Source organism: Toxorhynchites rutilus, chromosome 2 (assembly GCF_029784135.1).
Source record: "Toxorhynchites rutilus septentrionalis strain SRP chromosome 2, ASM2978413v1, whole genome shotgun sequence".
In the NCBI taxonomy this organism is placed as follows: domain Eukaryota; kingdom Metazoa; phylum Arthropoda; class Insecta; order Diptera; family Culicidae; genus Toxorhynchites; species Toxorhynchites rutilus.
The window spans coordinates 144682538-144707014 of record NC_073745.1 but is presented as its reverse complement, the minus strand read 5'-3'; the positions used below and the strand labels follow the sequence as shown (position 1 = coordinate 144707014).

The 24477-nt window shown below is 36.9% G+C and overlaps 1 protein-coding gene across 5 annotated transcripts in view; it reads right to left on the bottom strand.

The window, feature by feature from the left end:
• The window catches only part of LOC129767636 (protein N-terminal asparagine amidohydrolase), a 117112-nt gene that overhangs the window by 51915 nt on the left and 40720 nt on the right, over nucleotides 1-24477 (bottom strand). For 4 of the 5 annotated variants that reach the window (XM_055768713.1, XM_055768714.1, XM_055768711.1 and 1 more), the window contains exon 2: nucleotides 1060-1983. The exons of the other annotated variant lie outside the window; for it this stretch is intronic. The gene's annotated coding sequence lies outside the window, so the exon portion shown is untranslated. The remainder of the gene's footprint in view (nucleotides 1-1059; nucleotides 1984-24477) is intronic. 5 annotated transcript variants of the gene reach the window in all.

Genomic DNA, 24477 nt, shown 5'->3' with positions numbered 1-24477 from the left:
AGTTAATATACTACATTCATAATTGCATTTATTTGACAATGTTTTCCTCCATCTCCAACTCATTCGAAATTATAGGAAACGTTATCACCTAAGGTTGTTGCGAATAAAAACTTTTCATCAATATTTGCTAAATAAATCGATGCTTCCAAATATTCACAATTGGAAATTCAAAAATTATTGAAAAAATAAATCAACGTTTGCTATTTACACTGTTTGATATTTAGAACACTTTATTGTCCCACTTATTATTTACCCGTAGGAGGTCAATCGAATGGTTTTTGTTCTACATTACAATGTGAGTTATTTTATCAAAGTAATACTGTAGAAAGATTCACATATTTTCTAGAGGCGAATGAACTGAAAATTTATTAGGTTTTTTAATGGAATTGGAAACACTTTCAGCACATCATTGTTTCAAACATAATTTTAGCCCAAAAAAATTATACAAAGGTCAACAAGATTGATAATAGGTGGTAGCTAATGAATTAAGCTATTATTTGGTTCAAAAATTACACGTGGTTGCTTTCCAAAGACTTGAAGAATAATCTAAACTGCTATTCGATTTTTCCAGAAATTCAGCATGTAAACTAAATAATAAAAAAATGAAAAGTATTGCTTCGCTAAAAAAACTTCATCACAGACTTGTTTAAATGACAGTTTTGTACAAATCGTACAAAAAATTCAGTAATAGTGATAATAGGATTTATGAATTTTATGCCGATTTCAGAATTTCAATAGAGTTGAGTTGGGTGAACGAATTCAATAACATTAATGTTGAGAGTCAAAAATATTCTGGAGCTGGATTTTCGAGGGGAGAAAATGTTGTAGCTACACACTCCGGAATAACAAATTGACTTCATCTCGTCGTTAGCGACGAAAATAATTTGTATTTCATCGCTTCATGTAAGCAGTACTCGGAATCGCTGTAATTAATTTTATTACATTCGTGCACGTTTGTTTGTGGATGTGTCGTGTTATCAAACGTTAATTATCATTGCCTCGGCGTTTCTCATCAAACTTTCGAGTAACGAGTAGATGTTCTATAATGCAGGTACTTACTTGTTCTTATTATGTTTTCGTTTTTTTCCTCTCGTCTCGTTCCCCGATCACCACAATCACTCTGACTGCCGGCCGCTTTCGCTCTGTCTCGGAGTAACTTGTTGAATGTTTTTACTTCTTACAATAAGCAGCTGATATGACACAATGGTTGTCGTTCGTATACTGATGGATGATTCGTTTCGATTTCAGTGTTTTTCTTGGATGTTGTATTCTTCTCGTTTCGTACTTCTCAATGAACGGGCTTTCCGGTATATATTCACCAAAAATAATAATAGCTATTTCATTATCAACTGAGATAGTTTCTCCTACGAGACGTCCATTAACAATTTTCATTCACTAAAATATACATCACATCACTTTTGCATGAATTTTCAACGATTTAGTATATTATTTTGATATTTTTTTCCTTCTTCCGTTGTTTTCGTTGGCTAGCACCTATGTTCGCGTTGCATTTACTTTGTGCTCCTTTCGAAACACATGAAAAGCACCTCACAATGATGGGTCAAATCGAAACGAATCACGCCACTCTCGAGCTGCGATGCTAACCGAACGATGGTCGAGGCGCGACTAACCAATCGTCGGAGGGCTTTTCCACTCGTGCGCCAATGACTCGTGAGCTGAGAAGGTAGCGGTGGCAGCAGAAGTCAGGATGCGGTGGTTTAGCATGCTGACTGTGGCTGTTGCTGCGCTCCTTCGTTTGCCGGTTCCGTCGTCGTCGTCGTCGGGTGCTCTCCGATATCGGTTGGTTGCCCTACTCGTGCGTTCGATGGACCAGCAGCGGTTCGTTTTTATAATTGTGTGACTGTCGCGTCTGTCTATCGGTGCTGCTGACTGGCTGGCTGTCCAGGGCGCGTGATTACAACCGTACGCGATGATGATCCGATAGGAGGGTAATTTTAGGTGTTGAGTTAGGGGGAGGAGGCTCTGAAAAAGGCACGATAATTGTGGAATGTGAGTATAATAAGGGAGTGATTTCAGGAATTCACGGCGGAAAATTAGCCTATTTTTTACTGATGGTGGGAATTGATGGAGCAGTATCAATCACTTCAACAGTTGGGTGAAAAACGCTACAGAGCGACCCATGATGAGTACAAACACGGTTTGATTTTGGGTTTCAATGTTAATGCATTTTATAGTTGTTCAGAAAGCTTGCGACGTGAAATTGAGTATTGCAAATTGAAAAAGTATTTGTTAAATTGAAAGTTTTATAATAAAAATATTTTTTTAAAATATCGAAGTGGTCGAGTTTTGAGTTTTAAACTTTTTATAATTTAATAAATAAATTCAATAAATAGAATTTTTTTTTGTTCGCAAGTGCATTCGGTTATTTTTTGTATTTCTTTTTAATTTGATTTATTTTCAACTGGCTCAGCAGCGTTAAGCATCAATGAGCCGTGTTTATGAATAGGGAAAAGCCTCTGTGAGTAGAACTATGCAAATGTTCTTTCTCAAAAAGGCATAAAAACCCTATGGATTTTTCAAGAAGAGGAACAATATAAATAATTATATAACAATTCATTATAAAATATTATTTAGGGCTTCCTCTTGTAGATTTTTTTTTATAGAGATAACCACCTCCTTGAAGATTGCGTGCGATTGCGTGCATCTGAGTATTTTTGAGTTCTGAGGATAATAGTTGAAGAAAAATGAAAACGTTAATAACCATAGATTATTGATAAATAATAAAAATATTCATAACAAAAAACAAAAAAGTTGGAGAAGTAAACGATAATCAAAAATAAAATAAAAAATACACACATACTCATACTTGAAAATGTATGGACTTGAGGAAATAATAAATCAACATAATTGCATTGAGATTACGAGTAACCAGAACGTCGCGGATCGAAACATTGAGTGACATTCCTTTTTCGCGAAAATTTTCTATTAAAGATAACCTGTTATTTTGAAATTCAAAGCAATACCATACAATGTGATCAATATCGTGATAACCTGTACCACAAATACATAGGTTACTATCACTAATGTTAATTCTAAAAAGATGCGCATTCGAGGAATAATGATTAGACATGAGTCTGCACACTATACTTTGCAAGAAGATTAGCTTTTTCATTTCCTGGTATCGAACAATGAGAGGGAATCCATACAAAAGTAATATTAAATGATCTACTCATCAAAACACAAAACACTTTCAGACAAGAAATACGAAGAATATCTAGACCTTACCGAACAAAGTGAGACTATCAGAAAAAATGTAAAAATGTTCAGATGACATGGTCTGAATATGTTGTAAAGCAGTGTATATTGCAGCCAATTCCGCAACAAACACAGAACTAAGTAAACTAAGCTCAGGAATATGGAGAAGTTAATATTAAATACCCCAAAGCCTGTGGAACCATTAAGACTAGATCCATCAGTAAAAAAAATTTTGGTTGAGTCAATATGTTTATATCTTGACAAGAAAATTGCAGGCATGACTATTTGGCCGAGATCACCTGAAATACCACTCACATAAGCTTTCATTGACAAGTCAAAATTAATAGAAGGATTGAACAAAATTGAAGGAATGGTCTGGAAATCAGATAAAGCAGACGGGCTTTCCAGGGTCAGAAATTCATGAAATAGCGACATTTGCTTAGATCGAGCCTAAGGTTAGCATTTCTTCAAAGTTTGCTCTCACTATCGGATTGAGTGTTTCACAACGTATCAAAAAACGAAATGATAACTAGAAAAAGCGCACAGAAAGAGGAAGGATACCAACTAAAATTTCTAGGCTCATTGTATGTGTTGACTGCATACATCCTAGAGCAATACGCAAACAGCGATATTGAATTCTTTCCAGTTGCAGAATATGAGCACGGGCAGCGGACCTAGAGCAAAAACTTCCATACTCCATAACAGATAGAATGGTTGTTTTATACAACCTAATCAAATCGTCGGGATGAGCCCCCCACCAAGTCCTTGTTATGGATCGGAGAAAATTTATTCGTTTCTGACATTTTTGTTTCAAGTAGCCTATGTGTTTACATGTGCCTCTGGAATCAAACACAACTCCTAAATACTTGAATGACAACGAGTGCCCAATTGTTCTACCCAAAAGTTTAAGTTGCAGTTGTGCAGGACGGTTTTTCTTGAAAACACAACCATCTCTGACTTTTCAGTAGAAAATTCAATACTCAATTTAAAAGCCCAATCAACCAAATTATCAAGAGAAATCTGCAAGGGATTAGTTTCCTGATAAACAAACATCAATGTCATTTACATAAAAGTTGTAAAGGATTGAACTAAGACATGAGCCTTGAGGGAGACCCATGTAGCTAATCCATAAAACTGACGAAGAACCATGGGAAAACTCAGATGTTTTTCACGCATTAGGTTAAACAAAGAACTATTTAATTTTGGAGAAAACCCATTTAGCTGAAGTTTTTCAAAACCTGAATGGAAACTGAATCAAATGCACCCTTGATATCTAGGAACACTGATGCAATTTGTTGCTTACTACACAAGGCTATGTCAACCTCTGATGAAAGCAGAGCAAGACAACCGTTAATTCCTTTACCTCTACGGAACCCGAACTGCGAAGGTGAGAAAAGGTTGTTGGATTCTATCCAGCTGTCTAAGCGTCATAGAATCATTTGTCTATAAGAATTATAATCAGACGCAGGTTAACCAGGTTTCAGAATAGCTATAACTTTAATCTGTCGCCACTCATGCGGAACAACGTTCCGTTCAAGAAAAACATTGAACAATTTTAGCAAACGTTTCTTCGCATTATCAGGTAGATTTTTCAATAAGTTGAATTTGATCCTATCTGACCCCGGAGCCGAATTGTTACATGACAGAAGTGCGAACGAAAATTCAGCCATACTGAACGGAGGCGCAATGTCATCAGATGTCTCCAAGAAGGGAGGTGAAGCGGGAGCTGAGTCTGGACAAATCTTCTTGGCAAAGTCAAAGATCCACCTTTCAGAATATTCAACTTGTTCATTTGAGTGAGTTGAATTTTTCATTTGTCTGGCAACTCTCCAAAGAGTGCTCAAGGAAGACTCTCGAGAAAGCCCATTCACAAAATTACGCCAATAGCCTCTCTTTTTGGCTTTTATGAAGCTTTTGAATTTACGCTCCAGATAAATGTAATTGTCGTAACGTTCGCAGGAGCCCGATTTACGCCAATCCTTGAACGCATTCGGGTTTTCTTCATAAAGATTTGTACAATCTTGATCCCACCACAGATTAGGAGGACGTCTGCGGAACAAATTCCCAGGAAAACGCTTCGTCTGAGCATCAATAGCACTGTCATGAATTAAACCAGCTAGAAAATTATATTCTTCTAACGGGGGTAACTCATGAAGTAATGCCACTGATTCTGAAATAATTAAAGAATATCTCTTCCAATCAACGTTTCTAGATGAATCATGCTGAACATTTATAGTTCCAGACGATTTAGAACAATTTGAAATAGAAACGGTGATTGGCAAATGATCACTTCCATGTGGATCTTGGATAACCTTTCAATAACAATCTAATGATAAAGAGGAAGAACAAAGGGATAAATCTAAGCGACTTGCGGGGCCTGATGAAGAAGCAATTCTTGTTATATCACCTGTATTTAAAATTGTCATGTTGAATTTATCGCATAGATCATAAATAGAATTAGCTCTTCGATCATCAAAAGATTCACCCCAGCCAATGCCATGTGAGTTGAAATCTCCCAAAATAAGATGAGGTTGTGGTAGAAGCTCAATTATATTCACAAGGTTTCGATAATTAAGCATTGTACTTGGTGGAATATAAATAGAAGCAATGCACAAATCTCTACCCCTGATGCGTGCCTGACACGCAAGAATTTCATTTCCTGTGACTAAAGGCATGGGAATCCTGTAAAATGCATAACATTTTCTAATACCTATGAGAACTCCTCCATAGGAATCATCACGGTCTAAACGAATAATATTGAAATCATGGATGTTTAACACATTGTCCGAACGAAGCCATGTTTCAGATAAAGCAAACACATCACAACTCAAAAAATGGAGCATTTGCTAGAAAGAGTAAAGTTTTGGTAGAAGACTTCTACAATTCCACTGTAAAATAGTAGATTTCTCTGAATCATCCAATGAATTAGGCATCGAAATTAATGAAGGAGAGGAGGGGCCACTTTGAAACCATTTGCATAGCTAACTGACTAATAGTAGGAAGCCAAGCAGAAATGAGACATTTCAATGAATCTGAAATTCCGAAAATATCAAAGATCCATCCAACAATTGAAGAATAGCAAATACCTCCTGAAAATGATTGGGGATCAGGAACCGATCAAGAAGCAAATCAGGAATGACTTGACAATTCAGGGAAATGAACGTCATAGTTAGAGGATCCCCAACCAGGAGGGTTACTGTTGGAAGGAGCAGAAAAATGAGAAGAAGCTTCTGGATGATTAGATGATAATTCTCTTTTTTTTTTTTTTGAGGAGGAAGTATTTTTTCTCTTCCTGGCTCTTCACGCGATTATTGGATCGAAAGTAGTATCCGATTCATTATCCTCTGATAAAACCGAGAAACGATTTTCTAAAATCTTGTATACATGAGGTGAAGCTGCTCTGAGTATATCAGCAAAGGATCGCTTAGAACGATCCTTAAGAGACTGTTTAAGTTTAATTGAACGGGATTTGTATTTTGGACAGTCCTTAACTGTGTGAGAAACACCTCTACAAGGAATGCATTTATCAGCATCCTTATTGCAACAGAAGGTTTTAGTGTGACCTAACTGTTTGCAATTAGTGCCTGACATGAAAAATACCCTCTGCTTTTTCGAAATCTGCTAGTTGGAGAGATTTTTCCGAAACCACACCATCGATTTCAACAATGTGTGTCGGAATATACACTCGATATTCATCAGTGAACAAACAATCATTAACAACTGCGTTAGCGTCTTTGCAATCCGAGAGCACAACACGAAGTTTGTCTTTATTCACTTTTGTAATCTCCAAGACACTTGAGTACTTAGACTTCAAGTCTTTACAAATTTGGGTCACTCTTAACGGTTTCCCTTTGGGACGAATGAATACACTCAACGATTTTCGATGAACCCGAAACGTTCTGGTATTGTCGTATTCGAGAAAGATTCTTGGGAGGAACATTCTCAATGATTGGATGTTGAGGAGAATTAATTGGATTTTGAGCCGAACTGAGTGAAACAGAATCAATTGTTGGTTGTGTCGAATTTAACTGTGATTGATTTTTCTTTTTCTTCGATAGACGAACTTCAGAAAAACTGTTACTAGGAGAATCTACGATGCTCATATCAACATCGGAGGGTTCGTTCCCCTACATTTAGATAGAATTGTGTAATAAAAATGAGAGCAGAAAGAGCATAAAATGCCTAACACTCACAGAAGATAAAACTATTATATTTGTATATATATAAAAAAATAACTAATTGAGTAACGCAAAACAAAAACTTAGCTGTTTTATATTTTCCAGAGGCAGGGGATCTTCAGAAATCCTGCTCCAAGATTCAATACAGCGGGAAGCTTCACACACGCCGAAAAACACTTGAAAATTCAACATTCGTATATCTTCTTCGGGGAATTCCACTCGCTAAACAACTGGCTCCAATAACCTAACAACTTCTTCGAGAAATAGTCTTCCAAACACTGAAATGGCTTACAAGAAAAAATCACAAAGAAAATCTGCAATATTCGTTACGATGAAAATTATACGTCACCTTTATTCCACGGCTTGCTGATGTATGATCTCTTTTGTATTGTTGTTGCATTATTATTTGCAGTGTTTCATTATTTCTTAGTGCAACGAAAATGCGTATTTACAATTTGCGGTATTCACACATAAACGCCACCAACAATTAAAGGAGCGAAATTTTAACTATGGAATTATTTTTTCGTAATCAAATTTATTCTAGGGTCAATGTAATGGTGATGAAGTCTCCATCTGATGAGGATAAAGAACCCAGGCGGCCCCAAGCCGCCGAGGTGACGCAATCAGAGTCGGCCGCCGACCCGCCGTCGGAAGTGGCGGTCTCTTGCAAGCAAACCTGTGTTCCAACAATTGCCCGGTTAGTTGAAACATAGGAGACGATCCTGATGACATACGTTTGCCTGGTGCTTTACGTTTGCCCGGTTAATTTTTGATCAGAAATATGAGGGACGCTCCGGTAGCGTTCATACGTAAATACCGCAAATCTCAAATACGTACTTTCATAGCACTAAAAAATAACAAAACAGCGCAAACAAGAAGGTCACAACAATACAAAAGATAACCAAATGCCCGTGCGAAAAATCAAATTGCTATCTATTGAATTTCAGCTCCGTTGACGCTGATACGTAAGTACCACAGATTATTCTATAAAAAAATGTTCACAATCATGATTAATTGTACCTACGATATCGCGAATATCGCAGTTTCCTCTTCTTTCTGTGAAGATACTGTACAGTTTTATCAAACGTACAGATTTATCTGGAAAAGTACAGATTTTTTCGATTTTAGATTATGTACGGTACAAATTACAGATTTTTGCACAATAGTATAGATAGGTATAGATTTTCAGGAGTGAATCATCAACACTTTGAGTCCCGCGTCGGTCTATAGGGGATAGTTTTGAAGGATACTTGCAGTTTTTTCGTGGAGCTGATCAAGCAAATGAGAAAAAGATTCGATTTCAATGAACCGATGCTCAAGACTGCTGCAATGTTAACTCTCAGAAACTTTTCCAATTTAATGTTGTATAGGAACCGTTTTCAGGGTTCTACGATGGGGTTTTCGAACTCTGGAGAACGAATTCCTTGTCCTAAAAATAACATTGCACCGGAAGGAAATATCCGTTTCTAATAACAACACATTTTCAGAATTGGTGGACAAAAATGGGATGCCTAAAAGAATCAACAGTTTGTTCGCATTTCAGGCGCTTCGGTGTCTTGTTTCTAGCGATAACACTATGCATCACACCTCACTCTGTATCCGTCAAGCGGATTTTCCTGAATATAATCGGAACAAGAATAAACTTCGAAATCGGCTCTGCAATGACACGATGAACGAAATTTTAAGATAAAAATATTTTTTTGAACATTGTGGTGGCAGATCGAAAATTTTATTGAATAATCCCCTTTATTCCGCGCTGCGAATGAGGTGAGATTGCTCAAGTCACTGCATTCCCGTAGGCGAATGGCGTGACTATAGTTTGTCACTAGGTGAGATTTGAAGTCGTGTCCTCATATGTTACCGACTCGGGTATCAAAAAGATGTTGAAAAGTAAGGTAGATTCAACAATGAAGCGAGAAACTTTGCTATCTCACGTCACTTGCCGCGTGGAATAAGGAGGAATAGTATGTAATCTAAATTTAGAAAGACTACGGGTTTGATCAAGAACGTCACTTCATGGTAAAAACAAAATTATTTGTATGCAAGTTTAAATATTGCGTTTCATAACTATAAAATCACTCCATTTTTCATAATTTCCAGAGATATGTAAGAAATCGCTTGAATTGAAGAATATAGTGTAGGATATAATAACTATCTTCATTTATAGTATTGGCCATTTGAACTTTATTGTTGTATCCAGGCGCGAAACATCTTCTTGAATGGCGTTAACGTTCACTGTTGAACTTTTGCCGTCTCAACGTATGCATTAATTAGCGTCATTTATTAATACTAAGTTGAGATTTCTTGAGCCAAATAACACGACTGGAATGTATTCCGAGGGGCAAGCTCTTGAATACGCGTGACCACAGTGCAAGTCGAAGGAAAATTCTTTGGCGAAAAATCCTCCGGCCATAACGGGAATCGAACCCGAACACCCGGCATGATAATGTGAGACGCTAACCACTCGGCCACGGGGACACCTAGGCGCGAAACATTCAAAAACTAAAATTCCAATGTTTCATAACTATAGAACCAGATAGAATAAATCTTACTCCTTTACAAAATTAACGCCAATCCGGGACAATTTCGACCAAGTTGTGGCATGTTGTAGTGTGTATCTCGTTCTACGCAGAGGATACAAAAAATAACGCTTTTCTGAATTTGGGATGTTTTGTAAAAAATTCTCAGCTATCAAGAAAAAATAATAAAAAAATACCCTTGGTCCCGAGATCATGAAAACTATAAAAAACAAACACAATCAATCATGAAAAAATCAAAACACAAAATCTTTGCAACTGTAACAACTGTAAGACTAGCTAATTAGCTTTAATTTGATATGTCGACCATCCAAATAGATTCAGTAGGTCACAAGTTATGAAAAAAGTCATTTTTGGAAAAAAGAGGAAAAAGTCGATATTTCGGACCACCCAAAAATGAAAATGGGCACCCTATGGAAAAAATAAAAGAAATACGGGTTTTATATTTTGCGAAAAGGAACAAAACTACCACTTTTCATAAAAATCTGAGGACCACTATATCGGTTTGGCATGGAATGGCTGTATATATATTATAGTAATGCATCGAAATACGGACGCTTAAGTACTTACGAATATAATTTCAACTACTGAAAAATATTGACATATCATAGCATGGAAAATTAGCGTTCCTGTAGAATTAGGAGCCCTTCATCTAAGTTATGAATCACAGAATTCCACAAAATCATTAAACAAACAAATTCATTATTATTTGTTCAAAATTTGAAATTTCTTTCATCGTGTCGTGATTTTAAATCCTGACACTTTTTTAATCATGATTTGAAATCCGGACACTTTTGCTTTTAAATCCGGACACGAGTTTTCTTTGCGATTTTTCGAGAGAAATTATTCATTAATTACTGTAGAACTTATTAATGGGTGCCATTAGTCGCGGGATTAAATGGAAACACGTTTGGTACAAAAGTATTTTTTTATTAATTCAATTATTTATTGTATTTTCACAAGATGACCACTACAAGATGGCGCCATCTATAAAAAATATTCAAAATCCTATCAATATGGGTATCAAATGAAAGGGCTTGATTAGTAGAATACAGTAATTTATGAAAAATGTAAATCCAAAATACTTTTTAAAAAAAATCATAACTTTTGAACTGCTGAGCCGATTTAGATGATCGGCATATCAAATTAAAGCTGAAAAAATACTAGAGTTGCACAATCAAAAATCAATGAATTTTTTTCTTAGAAGTTTCAACAATATAGTTTGACTTAGAGCGTACTACTTGAAGAACTCAAGTTCAAGAACTCGAAACACTGAATATTACTGACACTTACTCACGGTTATCAAAATAAAATCATATTCTCAGTAAAACTTCATAATCATGATATCAAATCATTATTAGAAACAATTTCCGTTCTAAATAATCCGAAAATTCATATCATATACATCTCCTAAATTTGAATTGTGGGAGAAGTATATAATTTCTTTAAACGTTGAACAGGATTAATTTTCGGGAGTAACGTTTTAAAATCATTAATTTTTATTAAATAAATTCGTGTCCTGTGAAAAATTTCCAAAAAAAAATATAAAAAAACATGGATCTTTTTAGATACTCAAAGTATTACCGGGAAATATAGGTTAATGTTGTTTTCTGTAAATTCTTTCGAAATTATTTTCATTTGAACTCAATCAATTGTAGATCGGTCCAGAGTAAATGACACCCCTGAAAATGTTTATATAAATAAAACCCTTCTAGTTATTTGCATTATAAGTTTATTTGAGATAATAGTACCTACGGCATTGGTCAGTTGAGTTCGAATCTTCCTTTCTTTACCTTATTAATAAGCCGCATTTGTTTTGGGAAGGACACGTAGATGACATGCATTACATCCAGTGGCATTTCGTCTCACTTTTTTATCAAACGTCTATTGAAAATATCCATGGAAAATTCCTTAGTACTGCAGTACTTAGTATGCAACAAATCAAGGGGATTCAAATCTGGGGATGAGCTCTCTAAATGAAATAAAACCCGAATAATGATCCTAGCATTAGTACTTAGTAGCTTTTGACTGATGCGAAGGCGGAGTCTTGTTGAAAGCCAGGAGAATTACGTGGGTCTTCGCATAATTGTTAACATATAACCTCGTGTTGATTTCAACATTGGGTCCAATGAATAGAAGCCATATTTTTCAATTGCTGAAAAAAACATTCAAAAACCGTCACTAGGGAGACAGATTAAAATCTTTAGATGGTCAGTATGATGGCCGAGAATGATTGCTCGGTCGGGGCTCCACGGAGGCTGATTATCAGCATTCAAAACATATTTAAGATATTGAATATTGATCCTGTATCGATTATCAAAATAAGCGCAGCGCAAAAAATAGACGATGAATATCGTTAATTTGTTAATGAATGCCTTAAAACAACAAACTATTATTATTCTCTAAAGGTTCTATTCAATTTATCAAATAAAAGTTAGACATATTCCGATTCTGTTGGTGCGCAAATCGCAGCAAAAATAGTTATTAACGTTAGAGCTATTTCATAAAAAACGTTGCAGGTTTTCTGTATTGGTACCCGTAGTCGTAGTCCTACGTCAACTACATACATCAAAAGTCGGATGTCTGAATGAAATATGATTTTCGACAAAGATGTTGGAACGTCAATATTTATATGTAAAATATATATATATATATATATATATATATATATATATATATATATATATATATATATATATATATCAAGAAATATACATCAAAACATTCCTTCTTTTTTTTGGAACACTGACTTAATCGCTTAAAGTTTGTCGACTATCAGTGAATCATTGGACTCACGAAAATGTAGATAGATAGAGACTACGAAATTGTGTATTTTCAATGTAAATAATACAAAAATAGATATAACAGGTGAATTAGTAATTCTCAACGCTGCACAGTGCGTTGAGCCGTAGATACAAATCAATTTTTATGTTTTTTTTTGGGTGTTCAACGCACTCATACTTGTATATGTAGGCCTAAAACCAGTCTTCCGAAAAACACTTACACATGTCCACGCGATGTGAAAATTCCATGTTTTTGTTTGAATTCGAACATGATTCTCGCTAGTGTTGAGTGTCTATCCCCAACACGAACAATGATACACAAACACAGACATGTGAAAACAAACACGATGTTTATAATTCAAGAACATCATGTACAAACATATCACCCGATGTCGCAGTATTCATTGCTTTCGTTTCGTTTCTTTTCATACACGGAATAAATTATTCATCCCAAAACATTTCTTCGTAGAATACTTTTTCACAGAAACGAACTTGAAATTTAGTTCGCATTTCAAAAATTGCACGAACTAAGAGGCTATAAGTTCATGCACCAAAATATATATTTTTATTAAGGCTCATATGGCGTCAGCCTAACGGGGCCGGGAGTTCAATATTTTGACAATGTTTGCTTACAACTATGTTAGTAATGTGTAACCGATTACTCGCGGTTGGCTCGAGGTTAGTATTACAAGTGTTCTCATAATTGGGATGTTGCAGTCTTCAGTGCTCTGTACGTGTGCCCGACATGGGATACTTCCTATTGGGATGCAGCTGACCGTTAATCAGCAACGACCCCCTAGTCTGCACCCCACATCTAGCGTGGTGCGTCTTTTTCGACTCGAGGAATCCAGGATAGAATGATCACTAGCCGGCGCAATCATCAGCTCGTGTAGAGTTGTCATGAGCGGTACAACCTTTGGCTCTTGTTGAATCATCAGTGGACTGCACAACCTTCGGCCCGTGTATCTGTAAAGAGTGTGTGTATGTATTGCCGCGACTAAGTAAAAGTTTATAGATCGTTCATGCACATTTTGCAAGTCTGATTAAATAATCCTTGGTTTCGTTAAAAGAAAACATTCTCTGAATAGAAAGAAGCTTTCTATTTTTTTTTGCGTGCATGTTGGCAATTAAAGTCTGGGGAGCCGACTGCATAGCGGGCGACGTCGTACAAATGCTGACCAAAAAAATAAATACCTAAAAATTAGTTATAGATGCAACCTTCAGCGGCACACAGCAGAACCAGCAGAGAAATTTCAGCGGCTAAAACACGGTGTTATCACAAACTGAATGAAGGAAAAAACTAAAAGCTACACTTACACTGCACTACATATGCTATGTGTGCATGCGATTGCATCATCCTTTCTTCTCCTCTTCTCCGCTCGTTTTATAGCTCGGCCAGTATTGGCCATTTGTATTCAAAGATCCAGCCAAAATTGTTGCTCCCGTGGTCGAGTGGTTAGCGTCACGCCTAACATGTCACTGCTGAATAATTCAATTTTAGTACTTGTTCAAATAGCTAATAATAGCGAATGTTACATGAATTCAATATATAAATTGATGCGTGCACTAAATAATGATATCAAATGTGAAAAACTCTCATATCAATCAATGTTTATTTTGTTCAAACAGAAAAAGAGGTTTATTTTATTTGCCCAATATTTTTGATGAAGCACCCATTGTCATGAAAGGAAAGCATTTTTTCCATGTCAACATACCAACACACCACGCGTTGAGTGGTGGTGGTGTGGTGTCCGATTCGCTTCTTCTACTCTACGCACTGCCGGTGCTTGGGGTGAAAATGCAAGAGAAACTGTACACCATGTTCGAACATCATGTGAAACATTGGGATTAAACATCGTATGTCCAAACATACCACGAATACAAACATGTCACATTTTCTAACATAGGTACGAAAAAATCATGTTTGTACTCAAACACAAAACTGTGAACAGCAGCGTGGACATGTTTATTCCGGACGCAGTGTTTTTTGTGAAACATGGAAGACTGCCTAAAACTATGTGAACAAGTATTAGTAAGCTATATTAAGCATCACAAGTACTAATAAAGGCAGCTGAATTGTCAACTTCTGTACTTATTTGTGAATCTTGCATTTTGCAAACGTATTACATCTGGTTTTTAACCCTCCTGTACTCGCGTGCAAAATCATAACACGTATACTCGCGCACGGTGTCACAGACCGAAAATTGAACTTCTCTGTAATGTTGCCATTGTTTATTTTTCAGGCTTTATTGGCATTTATTTGAAGAAGAGGGTATGATTGAATGAAAAAACTCCAAAAAATATGTTTATATATATTTATAATATGTTATAATATGTCTCTTTATGATGTTTTATTAGTCATCTAATTCAGTCTCCTCAAAACAAAGTAATTTTTGATACTCCAACACAAATATTGAAATTCGAATTTTTCATTGTTATTAATTAAAAGTAAGCAACTGAATATAATTCATGAAAGTATAAAGAGCTATAAAATAACATAAAAACGTATTAATCGATTGTGGTTTCATTGGAGTAAGAATCAGAACATAGCATAACTGCTCGAAACAAACATATTTTTTACATTTCATGCAGTTGTTGCGTATTTTTCGGGCCTTTTATCGAAGAGAAGAATGTATAACGACCTTCTAGATAAAAACCAGATGATAAAGGTTCTGGAATAAAAACTTTACATATTTCTAATATTCTTTGTCTCTGTATTCTTGGTAAACTAAGAATAAATACATTTTTTTAGATGGGGCATAAAAATATGATATAAAAGGATTTCTAGTAACTCCCTTTTCTTTTCCTTGTTTTCTTGTCTATATTGTTCATTATAAAAAAATATCCCCGAAACTGTAATTGTTAAAAATTACCAGAAGCCACCGATTAGTTTATAGTTTACTGTTTACAATTCTTCCACGACTGAAATTCTTTCACAAGTGTGTATATGTATGACAATTATATTTAGCGAATAACTATACGAAAGTCAAACATCTATAATTTGCTTTTGAACGTATGAATCTAACGACGAATAGTTAATATATGGATCCATTCAATTCAGATACAAAAGGGACTGAAATCAAATAAGAATAGTCCGGTAATGGTCTCATGCATTATATTCAATAAATATTCCACGCCACTAACATTAATTTATATATTTCATTTAATAATATTCTAGAATATGAAAAAAGGCACTTGTCCAAAAAAGTTACTCCTTTACTCGCGTCGGTGTGTCAGACCGAAAGTGTTAAAAAAGTGGCACACGTCTCCTTTGTACAAACAAGTTTCAAAAAAAACTTTCACCGACTTCCACTCTCAAACCTCCATAGAATTATTGCAAAATGTGTCTTTTTTGAAGACATATATGACTTAGGTGCAGTTTTTCGCAGTTCTAAAAGACATTCCATCATTTGTAAGTCTGCACAAATCGTTCCTTTATCATCAAATTTTTAAAGACTGGGTGGAAAGTAGTGAGAATAACAGAACCTCATGCGTATTTCGCTATCTGATCACTTATCTGCCGGGAGATAGTCCAGAGCATGTTTACAAAAAAAGTTACAATTTTTGTCATACATACTGTTCCAAGCTCAACACAAAGTGGAAAGAATGTCATCGAGGAAAAAAAAACTATTCATGAAAAAACATAAAAAGTGGCTGCAGTCACCACTTCTGTTGCCAGTTCCGAAGAGATTAAACCGCTGGAAGCACAACCCGCGGCAACGATAAACGATAAGTAGGATTATGAGAGATGGTCAAATAAAACAAAACAACGGCTAGTAGCCGAACTAGTTTCTAATAACGCCCCAGAAGCAGTGCGGTGAAAGTTCAGTCTCAATCGAAAAAAATCGACGAAAATGACAAAGAATACAATTGAGGGGCTTAGAATGAAAGGGGTGTAAGTGATTTGATCGATTTCTCTACATCGACTTTCTCGTTGTTTGGTCATAACTTAGCTGCAAATACATACCCAGCTGTATTTGACAATGCGGAAGATAGGTCAGAACCTCATCTATCGGATTCTATAGCAAACTCAAATTGGAACGTTTTTGCAGTTGGGTTATTAACTGAAGAAAAAGTTGATGAAGAAAAATCGATCAAGTCACTTACACCCCTTGCCTTCTAAGCCCCTCAATTTGTCACCAAAGAAAGCATTGCTCGATCGCTTGAATTTGGCTAACATTGTCAACTGAGATCCGAAAGGGTTCATTGTCAAACGAACGCTATTCCTTCTCATTTGAATGTGATGAACGCAAACAAATAATTCATTCTCACAATCTCGGCTTTCCACATTGAAGTATGATTTCGGTCGTATAAGCGGGGCATACACAGAGCACGCGATGGGAGAGCATTTTATAATGCCCCTTGGTCATGTGTTAGCATAACACTCCCACAGTGATGCGAGAAACGTAAGAATGAAAGAAATAAAAAATTCACTCTGGCCAGTTGTTCCTTTGTTTTTTCTGAAAACATATCAATGCATCGTTGGATGTCAATTGAGTGTCGGTCACTAATTCAATTGATAGGGACAAAGATAAATCACAAATAACAGCATGACAAGCGGCTTGAATGAAGGTGTGGTTATTCGATCGAACGGAAGGGATACAGTGAGAAGAGATCCGTATGAGTGAAACATGCTCGTACATCAAAGAAGCCAATGGTTCCGCGATATTGGTTAGAAGAGAAGTGTTGTCAACTGAGGGCTGATGGTATTTGTCGTTCAAATTCAAAAGAATGAATTGATTTTTTTCAGCACTGCCCAGAAGACCTAGCATTTGCTGCAAACATTGCTGGGAATTCAACTCTACTAAACAAAGATAGCAACAAGTGCTTAGCGCCTGCTCAAGCGCTGGCTCCTTTTGTAAACTTGGATTTCACGGACCGGAAATATATTACGCTTCGAGCGATTGTGAACCATTTACAGAAATATTTCTTCTCAATTCTGTATGTTGACTCATCATTTTCTTTTAATTTTCTACCATTTTAAAAATTATATCCAGCGGCAAGCAAATTGATATTACAAAATATCAAGCAATATTACTGAAAGCAAGGCAACTTTAGTTAGATCTTTAAAGCAGGTAACACATGCCTTTGACCGTACACAATCTATTGATCTACAGTGCCAACTTTATTTCACTGTTCGATCTACTCATCGGGGACCTTTCTGAAGAGATGTTGGAAGTTACCCATAAAATCATCAATAAACCCCGTTTTAAGCACACGAGGAAATCATTTCGAATCATTTCAAACGAAGATCTGTTAAGATCATTACTCTCAAATTCCGATCCATGGATGTGCCTTAAACGAAAATCGCCAGCTTTTAACACATTGCGGACCGCTCACGAGATATCTCGTGTTTCGCGTTCCGTCTGTAATGGATGGATCACGAAATAACCCGTATTTTCTACGCTTGAAGGTTTGCCAAGAATCTAACAAGGCCTACCGATGACTCGCCTTCGTCTCATCCACATCGAAGCAAACGATCTCATTCGTGGAATCCGAACAAATGAGCGTGCGTTCAAGTTTGCCCCAAAATGTGCGGCCCTTAATATGTTAAGCATCAGAAAAATAATAATGTATGTCTAATATTTGTTTGGAGCAATCTGCAGTTTTGTTTATTATTTAAAAAAGATGGAAATACTATAATTTTTTTTTGTTTTTGAAAGAAACCTGAGTAAGTCATATGAGGTATAATCAATACATAATTTTTTTTTTATAATCCACTAGCTGGCCCGGCAAACTTCGTACCCGCCAAAAAGGTTTTATTTTTGTTATCAATACCGTCAAACGTTCATGTATTCTTACTAAGCGAACGTTCATTTCTCGTACCCAAACACCCTCACATCTTAAATTTGGCTCTATCTGCTTGATTAGTTCTCGAGTTATGCAAAAGTTTGTGTTTCATTTGTATGGCAGCCTTCATACCCTTGGAGAGGGGGTAGGTGTGTCAAACTACCATAGAAATATTTATTGCTCCCTAAAACCTCCACATGCGAATTTTGGTTCCGTTTGCTTGATTGATTCTTGACTAATGTAGCCCCCACCTAAGGGAGGGGGAGGAGTGTCAAACTGCAATAGAAAAATTTATTGCCTCCTAAAACCTCCATATACCAAATTTGGCTCCTTTTACTCGATTAGTTCTTGAGTTATGCAGAAATTTGTGTATCATTTGTATGGCAGCCTCCCCTTAAAAAGGGGGAAGGAGTGTTGAGCCACCATAGAAACGTTTATCGATCCCTGAAACCTCTATATGCCAAGTATGATTCCATTTGCTTGATTAGTTCTCGAATTATTCAGATCCCCCTCCCCTTTAGAGAGAGAGGGAGGAGTCCCAAACCACCTTAGAAACGTTTCTTGCCCTCTAAAACCTTTAAATGCCAAATTTGGCTCTATTTGCTTGATTAGTTCTCAAGTTATGCAGAAATTTGTATTTCATTTGTATGGCAGCTCCACCTCCCCTCCCACCCCTAAGTGAGGGGGCAGGAGTATCAAACCACCATAGAATCATTTATAGCATCCTAAAACCTCCACATGCCAAATTTAGTTTCATTTGATTGATTAATTCTCGAGTAATGCAGAAATTTTTGTTTCATTTGTATGGTAGCAATTTGAGTTGATAAAAAAATGATGTGATTTATGAAACTTTTTTTTTTCATACTGTGGCTGGATATTATGTTTAAAATTCCGACGTGATTTTTATTGCAAAGAATTGATTGTAACAGGTGAGTCATAAGCAGAGGACTAAATGAAATCCCGTTTGGTATTTTTTTATTACGTTTTCCCAAATCCATAAAAATATGCGTTTGAAGCGTGAAACAATTGGATAGGTAGTGGCTCTTAATCTTCAATCATTCTGTAGATTCCTGGAACATGTTTCAAGCAATAAGAGCGGATCTATAGTGAACTTTTCTAAATATCATTTTGTAACTTTGTAGTTGTCGTTCCCAATTCCGACACTCTCTGGACGAAAAGTCTACTGTCGGTCCTATGAGATCCGTGAAAAAAAGACGAAAAATTCGGTCCCCAGACCGACGCGGGGCTTAGCGTGTTAACAAACAAAGTTATTGATTTGGGTAGCCTACAATGTTATGAAAAATCGAATAATCGAATAAAAAAATCTGATCAGAATCGAATGTTTTTGGCTAAATTGGCTTGAAATTCCTTTATTTTAGAATTTGCGTTTTCTTGGTCATCCATCGACATTCTGCACATATTTTTAACCCTGAAAAACTACCGTTTCGATACAGAATGACTGCAATGAACCTATCCCAAGATGGAAACCTTTAACTAACGCTAATTCAAGGGACCAATTTCGTCAACAAATTGTTTAATTGCGGCGAGATCGCGTCACCACGTTTTGCGCAAGGGAAAGCGCATTTTTCGTACGATCAATTCCATAGTTCACCATGATCCGACATTTGCACCCCAAGACGAGAGGCTGGGATCGACTTCGCCGCCGCTGTGGCCCTGTGAAGTATTGTAGTGCTGAACAGCAATCATTCGAATACGGAACGAAACGAACGGCGCACAATCACGTTGCGATGGTTGTTTGCTTCTCATATTTATAATTTTATGATTTCACGTAAAAATAATAATGATAATAAAAAATGATCCCAACAAGTTGTACGCGACCGATGGCGGCAGCGCGATGACGACGACGAAAACGCCGATGAGAAATGACGATATGGCGACGGTGACTACCAAAACAAGTCTTCCCTTGGCGTATGGAGGCTAAGAACGGCACGTCTTACTCAAAGATGATGATGATGGTGATGATCAGATGGGATGAGACTCTTCTCTGGGTTGCGCTTTAGTCACAAAATTGTGCGCCTTTTTTTTTCTTGCAAAATACGTGGAAAAGTGTAGTGAGCCTTCTGCTCTGGTGTAGGCTCCAATGCAAAAAAGGGCCTGAATGCAATGAAATATCATTTACTTTGCGCATTATTATCAACATCGTTGCTCTCGTGTGTTTCTTTTTTATTTTGTGCCCTGCCTCGCCAGCTCGTTCTCATTCTTTTTATGAGCGGTCATAATCATTGGCTTCAGGCTCTCGAGATGCCTACGGAGATGAGCACACTGATCGCTGATGCTGGGGGGCAAATGTATATTCCTAGTTCGAAAAATTAACAGATTCAAATTATGCTAGAATAATTAGAATGTCTTAAGAAACGGGGATAAATTTATCTCCATTTAAGTTTATCTTATTTGTCCCCTCAAAATGTTCCATTTTACCACTATTCTTGAATTTCTTGAGCCATGCAGATCTACCTCCAAGGCGGGAGGACGCGTCATGGCAGGCATATTGTGTTACTCTTCTGCCAAACCACGCATAAAACTGCACACACCCTCGAGAGCATAATGTGTAAGTGGTAGTGAAGTGTGGGGCTGCATTTAAAAAATAAATAAACTTGTACGGAGCAAAACGTCGGAAGGTTTAGCTAACCGTGTGGCCGTTTCGTACAGTGAGAACGAACTTCAAACCTAATTATACGAAGAGCGCGCGGTAAAACGAAACAATTTGCTCATGTTGCACCGATTTCTTTTTATGTCGACCGGCGGGGCTTGATACGACCCATCACCATGGCCATCGTGTTATGTTGTTGTCATAATGCCGGTCCCTGCGCCTGATATGCATACACACCACATTTGGGAGGACTGTTATTGAGGTCGTTCTGCTAGATGTGCAAGATCAACTCCATGACAATAACTTCTTTTGAGGGGAACGCCACTCACTTCGGTTGGTTCTTAGATTTCCCGGCTCGGCAGCTGGGAAAATGAGCCACCATATGGCACACAGCGTACCGTGGCCGAATGGGTTTCGGTTTGCTGTTGCACTGACCTGTCGTTCCGTGCCGGAAGCATCGTGAGAACGGCAATTTGTTTGTCAGATTCACACGGATGCGCAGGCAGCTTGGCCGGAACGTTGGATAGATGGATGCCTGTTCGGTGGCTGCTAGCAGTGATAATAATATCGATACATACAATTTGGAGACGGTCATTTGTCTGAGAGGAAATAGTGTACCGTTTTGTGGCCGAATCAGATTCGGATCATTCGTTTCGTACGAGATAAAACGTACAGATACTTCGCATGAATTTTCTTGTATTAAAGTGGGTGTATATTCGTATGTTTTACAATCATTGGTTATCAGAATTGAGTTGGAATGTTTTTGTCCGAAAACTAGTGATTTGAAAGAGCATTGGATACATAATGAAATGAAGGATTGAAAAATCTAATCTTATTATAGTAACTCTTCCTGTTTAATGGAACTAATCGTCTCAATCGAGTATCGCTGGGGTTATTTTTCTTGCATAGAGAATTCTACGCCAAATAATACACCTTACATAAATTCTGATTGACAAACTCTAGAACACGTGTGACCACAGTGCAAGTCGGAAGAAATGACGAAAAATCCCCAGTACCGTAAATCGGGGACAAATTGAAATGATTTTTACCCAATTATTTTTAAAACAAGTACTGGTGCTAAGACTGCAAGACGTTATGGAATATTTTGTTGAAAAAAATCGTAGAGGCAAGAAAATCGGAAGTGTTTTCGAGCTCTGAGAGTTGAGAGCGATAGGTGACTGATGAGCTATCTAGCAAACGGTTATTCTAACTGACGAATACAAATCTGCCTTTTCATTCAACCTGACTTCAATCCACACTACTACTCCCAAAAATCAATCCCCTAGTATTTGGTATGGTCCCCCTTTGGCGTCCAGTACTTTCTGCAAGCGCCGTGTCGAGATTTCTGAACACTGTGGACGGAAGTGCCTCCCAGATTTCCGTAATCGTCGTTTTGAGTTACGCTTTGTCCCCTGGATTTTAATTCTTCGGATGGTTCTTGATTTCCCACCATAGATACTCAATAGTGTTGAAGTTCGGGTTTGCGGAGGTTTTTTGATTGATTGGGACATTATAGAGCAGGTATTCCCGCACGATGAGGTCAGTTTGCTTCTGGTCATTATTCTGTTGAAAGTAGTAATCACGAGGGAGACTCAATTTCATAACGGGAGACTGCAGGTTACGTTTCAGGAAGATCAATTAAGCCATCCTGTCCATCGCCGAATCAATAAACTCCATGGTTCCAGATACAGAAGCCGCCAATGTAACATACTTCATCTGACTACCGCAGCGGTGTTTTACTGTGGGAACCAAATGCTGAACCTGAAGCACCGAACCTGGGTTCCTCCACACCATCTGTCTTCCATCCGATTCAAAGAGATTCCGGTTCATCCGTATAAAAGACCTTGTTCCAGAACTCCCTAGGTCTGTTTACATATGCATTAGCAAACTATAGTCTTTTTTCATATTCACCTTTGAGATGTAATACTTTTCACGGCCAACACGACCTCTCAGATTGTTCCTGTTTCCAGCTCTCCGAATAGTATCTGCGCTGACAGGTTTTCCAATGATGCCGGCCACTTCGGTATTCAATTTAGGAATGTTTGTTATAGGGTTCTTTCGCATTGTTCGCACAATTACTCGTTCATCATCAGAAGACAGGATACGTTTGTGTCTTCTACTCCGGAGATTTTCTATGGTTCCTTCGTATTTCCACTTGTTTATGATTTTCTTTGTTGTAGAGTGATTTCTTCCGACTATATCTGCTATTTCCTGCAATGTCTTTCTATGACAATTCATATTTATTATCATCATTGTACGTGTAACAATATCTATTTCTTCCCTCTAACTTGCCATTTTGATAGAAAAAGAAAATGCAAACATCATTAAAAAACAAAAACCAACACTGCCCAAGCAATGGTTATATGCTGACACCAATCACTGATGAAAAAAAGTATGCTAATTCGCAAAGAAGCTTACTTACAAGACTAATTTGTTCGGAGAAATTTAAGGTGTACACTCACTTTTGCGATGCCTAGAATCGAGATTGTGTTCAATTTTTAGGAACAAACAATTAGCAGAAAACTTTTCTCGAAATTTTATTGCACGTACAGCCAATTAATAAATATGCCAGTAATAAATATGCATCAAAAGAATCATTGTATTCAAAATATTTCGTATCAAATAAATGGAAAGTATCGTCAAGTTTTGCGATAGACTGTATGTCAAACCACATTGAGCTCAAACATCGATACATGCAAACAGGGTTGTCACATTTAATTCTGTAAAACTTTCTGGAAAAATTTGTATATGTATATTTTTAGTAAAAAAAATCTGTATCGAAAAATTAAGTGGAAAAAATTGAAATAAAGGTTTATTTTAATTTTGAATTTATTGACGTAGAACTACGTCTTTCAGGAAGGGTGCCTAATCAGAAAACAGGTCACGTTTTCATGAAATAAAGTTAACGTTAATAACTATTTTCACCGTGAACGAATTCTTATGATTTGCATACCAAACGAATCGGAATTTCTCTAAGATTTGTTTGATATGCTATATATCACAATTCGCCAATCTCTAAACGGTTTGAAATTCATGAATACTGGAAGAACTTCCTTTTTCCCATACATTTGTTCTGCCGATTTGTGTGCTAACCCTACCCTTATTTCGAATGCTTATAACTCGAACATTACTTAACAGATCGGAAAGATGTTTACATCAATTGATAGGTAATATTTCTACGCGTCTATCACGATTAATAAAATTTTATTTTCCATGAGATGAATAATTGAATAACTGTAAAACGTCAAGCGTTATCTAAATGCCATAACTGTCAAGTTTTGATTGGCCCGATTTACGGTTTACCCAACACAGAATTCAAAATCGATGTACCTGTGGAAATCCGCTTTGCAAATATACATGCA